Source organism: Arachis hypogaea, chromosome 3 (genome assembly GCF_003086295.3).
Source record: "Arachis hypogaea cultivar Tifrunner chromosome 3, arahy.Tifrunner.gnm2.J5K5, whole genome shotgun sequence".
NCBI lineage: Eukaryota > Viridiplantae > Streptophyta > Magnoliopsida > Fabales > Fabaceae > Arachis > Arachis hypogaea.
In genome coordinates this window covers 16,493,968-16,499,967 of record NC_092038.1, presented here as the reverse complement: position 1 = coordinate 16,499,967, position 6,000 = coordinate 16,493,968, and the positions used below count along the sequence as shown (strand labels likewise).

At 34.9% G+C, this 6,000-nt stretch overlaps 1 long non-coding RNA gene across 1 annotated transcript; it reads right to left on the bottom strand.

The window, feature by feature from the left end:
• Positions 1-1,436: 1,436 nt before the first annotated feature.
• On the bottom strand, positions 1,437-3,428 carry LOC112769696 (uncharacterized). The gene is made up of 2 exons (XR_003186550.3): positions 3,103-3,428; positions 1,437-1,657 (listed from the first exon to the last, which is right to left on the bottom strand). It is a non-coding gene; the product is annotated as an uncharacterized lncRNA (long non-coding RNA).
• Positions 3,429-6,000: the final 2,572 nt, after the last annotated feature.

Genomic DNA, 6,000 nt, shown 5'->3' with positions numbered 1-6,000 from the left:
AGGTAACTTAGGAACTCTTGAGTTACTAATGTCCAAGTAATTGATGATTGGGATCCATTGACTCTAGTTCTCACTAATTGAATTAGTGGAGAGTTAGGACTTATGAACTAGGATTGATATAGCTCATTTGACTTTCCTTTACTACTAGTTAGAGGATGATTTAATGAGATTAATCCTTGCCAATTCTCATATTGTGGTTAGTGATTAGGATAGAGATCCTTGACCACCAACCCTTGCCAAGACCTTTTTAGGCCTTAGTTTACTTTCTTGCCATTTATCTTTCATGTTTCTTATTAAAACCCCAAAAATAACTCACAACCAATAACAAAACACTTCATTACAATTCCTAGGGAGAATGACTCGAGGTTTGAATACTTCGGTTATTAATTTTAGTGGTTTGTTACTTGTGACAAACAATCTTTTGTGTGAAAGGATTATTGTTGGTTTAGAAACTGTACTTGCAATGAGAATTCATTTGTGAAATTCTAAACCGTCAAAAATCCAATCATCAAGCATCACATATAAACAAACACACCCATGCTGCTGAGAAGGAGGAGATGAGAACCTCCATTTATACTATTCACTTTAATCTTTCCAAGCTAATATCTTGAGCTACAGAGCTCCGATCGCTGATGAGCGGATAATTTATACGCTTTTTGGCATTGTTTTTATGATGTTTTTAGTATGATTTAGTTAGTTTTTAGTATATAATTGTTAGTTTTTATGTAAAAATTATATTTCTAGACATTACTATGAGTTTGTGTATTTTTTTGTGATTTCAGGTATTTTCTAGCTGAAATTGAGGGACTTGAGCAAAAATCTGATTCAGAGGTTGAAAAAGGACTGAAGATGCTGTTGGATTCTGACCTCCCTGCACTCGAAGTGGATTTTCTGGAGCTATAGAGACCCAATTTGCGCGCTCTCAATTGCGTTGGAAAGTAGACATCTTGGGCTTTCCATCAATGTATAATAGTACATACTTTGCTCGAGATTTGATGGCCCAAATTGGCATCAAAACACCGGTCAGAGACCTTTTTGGCGTTAAACGCCAGAACTGGCATAAAAGCTGGAGTTAAACACCCAAACTGGCACCAGAGCTGGCATTTAACTCCAAGAAAAGCCTATGCACATGAAAGCTTCAATGCTCAGACCAAGCACACACCAAGTGGGCCCCGGAAGTGGATTTCTGCATCATTTACTTATTTCTGTAAACCCAAGGTTACTAGTTCTCTATAAATAGGAACTTTTACTATTGTATTTTCCAAGGTTTTGAAAACCGAACTGGTCATCAAACCGTTTTAGTTACTGGTTTACTGGTTTATAGGTTCAACCGGTTTGACCGTGGTTGAACCGAAAAAACCGTTTTATAATAAAATAATAAATAAAATATAAATAAACACACTAAAACATAATTATAGTCTAATATAAATTTAAAATATCATCCAAATTAAAAGTACTACATAAACCAAAATGTTATAATCTCATTCAAATACATACTCAAAAATCAAATAACAAAAACAACCAACCAAACATAAAATGACAACATCTAAGTTTATCATCAATCATCAAAATCCGCTATAACTTGCTGCAGTTTTGCTACATTAATCCCTCACTTATGTAAAACCTTGTGGCTTGCGAGACTTGTTTGTGGATATGCCTAACAGAACAACCAGAGGAGATGAGAGGCCTTGTTATGAATGCCAATAATGAAATGAATTGAGTAGGTTTAACATGACATGTTTAACATGGCAAGAGTAGGTTTGTCATGGCAAATTTTCATCTTCCACTCAATGAACAATTTATTAAATCAACAACAGCAAAACACAATATAAAAGTCAAAAGGTCAAGAACAACACCAAAACAATAATTTATCAAATTAACAAGTTAATAAGATCAATCAAAACTTAAAATTAAAATAGCAAGAACAATATTCAATTATTTATTCAATCACTATATCACTATATCAGTTCACACTTCACAGTTCACAAAAAAACTATATCACTATATCACCATTTCAGTTCAGGTTGAATTACTTGAATCAGAGTTCGCATAGCTTCACTACATACATGTTCTCACTACAATTACTCTTGTTAAAAGTTAAAACCCCTTCTTCGATTAAGCATGTACTGTAAGTTTCTCTAGGTCTATGTAACAAGCATGTAAGTTATATAAGTATCCTCAAATATTATTTCTCTAAGTATATGTAACAAGCATGTAGGTTATATAAGGGGATAAGTATTCCCGTTTATTATTTCTTTTTCAAATCTGTCGATTGTAATTCCATGTTTGATTATAAACTTCAATTTCAGTTTCAATTCTATGTCTTTATATTTATGTAACTGTTCTATTGAAATCCAATTTGGTTGATCGAGTTCTCATCAGATTATGGGAAAGATTAATTGAATTTTAGTAACCGTGATATTAAAGAGAAGCAATTTGACCACATATCAGATATCACTATAAAAGAGAGAATGGTTGCAGAAGGGGACAGAGACAGACAAAGACACCGAGAGAAGCAAGTATGTATACCTCAAAATTCAACAAAGTAGCAAGACCTCTTCTGCAATTAAGCTCATCGTAATCACTGAGCTAAACTTTCTCAAAACATAACAATTATCAAAATTTATCACAATCTAAACTCATATCTAACAAATAGCTCAAAACTCCAGGCCATCAACACATACCAACACAGGCAACAAAGATCAAACAAATCATCAAATTACTGTGTGTAATAGTAACAATGCATGTTGCAATTGCTCAGATACATTCTTTTAACTTTGACAAAAACTTCATTCAACTCAAGAGAGGGATAATAAATCTTGAATCTTCCTCAGCAAATCCAAATCAGCCATAACAGTAATACTAAATTGTACCTTCTAATTTGGCAACTAATAAAAAAACAGAACAAAAAGTTCAAAGTAAAAAAAAAAATTAACAACCCAACCAAAGAATCAAGAACAACCCAACCAAAGAACAAATCAGAATCAACAATAGGGAGGACGACGAAAGAATAAAAATAAATCAGAATCAAACCAACAATCAGAATAAAAAATTTCAGAATAAAAACAGATCAGAATTAAAATCAAACAGAGGCTCCATTACAGATTCAAATGCAAGGAAGGATGACGGCGCTGGAAACGGAGAGCTGGCGACGGTGGAACAAAGCTTCGCGACGGAGGCAGGAGGCAAACCCGGCGACTATGCTTCCACTGCTGAGAGTCTGAAACGTTAGCTGAGTGAGGGACTGAGTGAGCTTTGAAGCTCCAACCAGCGACGGCGTCAGGAGTAGTCCGGCGGCTGAACGAAAGGGAGGGACTGAGCTCGCCGACGTTGAGAGGAACGGCTAGCTCGAGGGTGATGGAAAGGACGAGGGAGGGTCTGCTGCTGCGCCGTTGGAGAGAGTGTTGGAGTGAGTTAGGGTTGGTAACGGGTAAGGTTGGGGTTACTGAATGCTAAACGGCGCGTTTTGAGAGTTTTTGGGCAAAGTGAAAAAAACCGGCCGGGTCCCAGTTTGGTTCGACTGACCGGTTACCGGCCGGTTTAGCAGTTCAACAACGGTTTTCATTTTTTTTGGTTTTAGCATATAACCGAATCGTATTTCTCATCGGTTCGCGGTTCAACTGGTTCGACCGGCCGGTTCGAACCGGTTTTCAGAACATTGGTATTTTCATCTTTTGATCATCTTTGATCTTGGGATCAGGTCTTTGAACCCTTTTCGATTGTTTCATGTTATTTGGGAGGCATGGCCATTCGGCCATGTCTAGACCATGTTCTTATGTATTCTTGACGATCGGATTTTCTATCGGTAAAGAAAATTAAAAATATAATCGCGTTGTAAGTATAGTTTCTAAACCAACAGAGAATCATTTCGTGCAAAAGTTTTATTTATCACTTAAGCAAACCCAAAAAAAATAAATAATCGAAGTATTCAAACCTCGGGCCGTCTTCTCAAGGAATTGCAGGGAGGTGTGTTTTATTATTGGTTATGGAAAAAGATATATTTTTGGGTTTTTGAAATAGGAAACAAGTAATGTAAAATAAAAAGTCATTAAAATAATAACTAATAAAGCTCTTGGCAAGGTATGAGAATTAGAAGTCCAATCCTAGTTATCCTTATCAGGTGTGATGAGAATTGGCTTTTGCTCCCACTTGGTCACCCTCTAACTATGAAGGTATGTTAAGTGGATGAATCAATTTGATTCCTCAGGTCCTAGTCAATTCCTATGGAAAAGACTAGAGTTATTGGAATTCAAATCAATTAGCAAAAATAACAATTATCAATCACAAGGAGTTTGATAACTCAAGAGTTACCAATTAATCAACCAAAGCCAAGAATATAGAAAGCTAAATAAAAATCATATAACTGAAATACCTCAAATTTAAATAGAAAATTAATCTAAACCTAAAGAGTTCATAAACCAAATTAAAAATAAATAAAAGGAACATTGAACCTGAAACTTGAGAAGGAGAAATCCTAATTCCTTTAAGAGGAATCCTAATCCTAAATCCTAAGAGAGAGGAGAGAACCTCTCTTTTTAAAAACTACATCTAAATTATGAAAAGTGAATTATCAATCGTCCCCCTTCATTCCTCCACTTTGCAGCCTTTAATTTGTGTTTTTTGGGCTTGAAACTGGGCCGGAAATAGCCCAAAAATTACTGAGGGCGAAATCTGCCATGCTGATTTTCGTCACTGCGACGCGTTCGCATGGAGCACACGTTCGCGTTGCCTAACTGTATGGCCACTATGGCAAATTATATATCAAATCGAAGCCTCGGACGTTATCTTTCCAACGCAACTAAAACCGCATATTTTGGACCTCTATAGCTCAAGTTATGACCATTTGAGTGCGAAGAGGTCAGGCTGGACAGCTTAGCAATTTCTTCAAGTTCTTGTATTCTTTCCACTTTTGCATGCTTCCTTTCCATCCTCTAAGTCATTCCTACCCTGTAATCCCTGAAATCACTTAACACACATATCAAGGCATTGAATGGTAATAAGAGAGGATTAAACATAGCAAATTTAAAGCCCAAAGAAGCATGTTTTCAATCATAGCACAAAATCCGGAAGAAAAAGGTAAAACCATGCAAATAGTATGAATAAGTGGGTAAAGAGTTGATAAAAATCACTCAATTGAGCACAAGATAAACTATGAAATAGTGGTTTATCAAACTCCCCACACTTAAACATTAGCATGTCCTCATGCTAAACTCAAGAGAAGCTATAAAGGAATGAAGAGGAATGGTAAAATATATGAAATGTAACCTATTTATATGAATGCAACTAAATGTCAAATATTTTTACCTACTTGGTTAAAAGTAAATAAGCTTTTCAAGACAAATATGAATTGGATTTCACTAATTCAAATCACAAAATAAAGTACAAGTAAACTTATAAGAAGATAGCTCATGAAAGCAGGGAACATAGAATCAAGCCTTGAACCCTCACTGGTAGTATATATCACTCTAGTCTCTCAAGTGTATAGGGTAATTCACTCTACTCTTCTCTAATCATGCTTTCTAAACTTTATTCTTCATTTAACCAATTAACAAATATTTAGTATACCAATGCAAACATCATGATGTCTTTTCAGGGTTGTAATGGGGCTGAGGTAAAGGTAATGATATATGTATAGCCAAGTGAGCTTTATAAATTGAATCTTTAATTAACCTAAGCTTTCACCTAACATACATACTCTATATAACTTTAGAATCATGCCTAGCTACCCATAATTCCCACTTTTGTATCACATACTCATGTACCAAAATTTTGATATTTCTTTATCACATGTGCATTGATCTTTCTATTAAAGCTTAACATTGGGGTATTTTTGTCCCCTTATTTATTTACTTATTTATTGAATATTTTTGGATTTTTCTCCTTTTTTTTCTTTTAATAGAAAAATAATCATAACTTATCAATGCACATGGATTTTTCATTATTTTTCTATTTTGGTTTTTCATGAGTATGTTCCCAAATTCCCAATATTCAAATAAATTA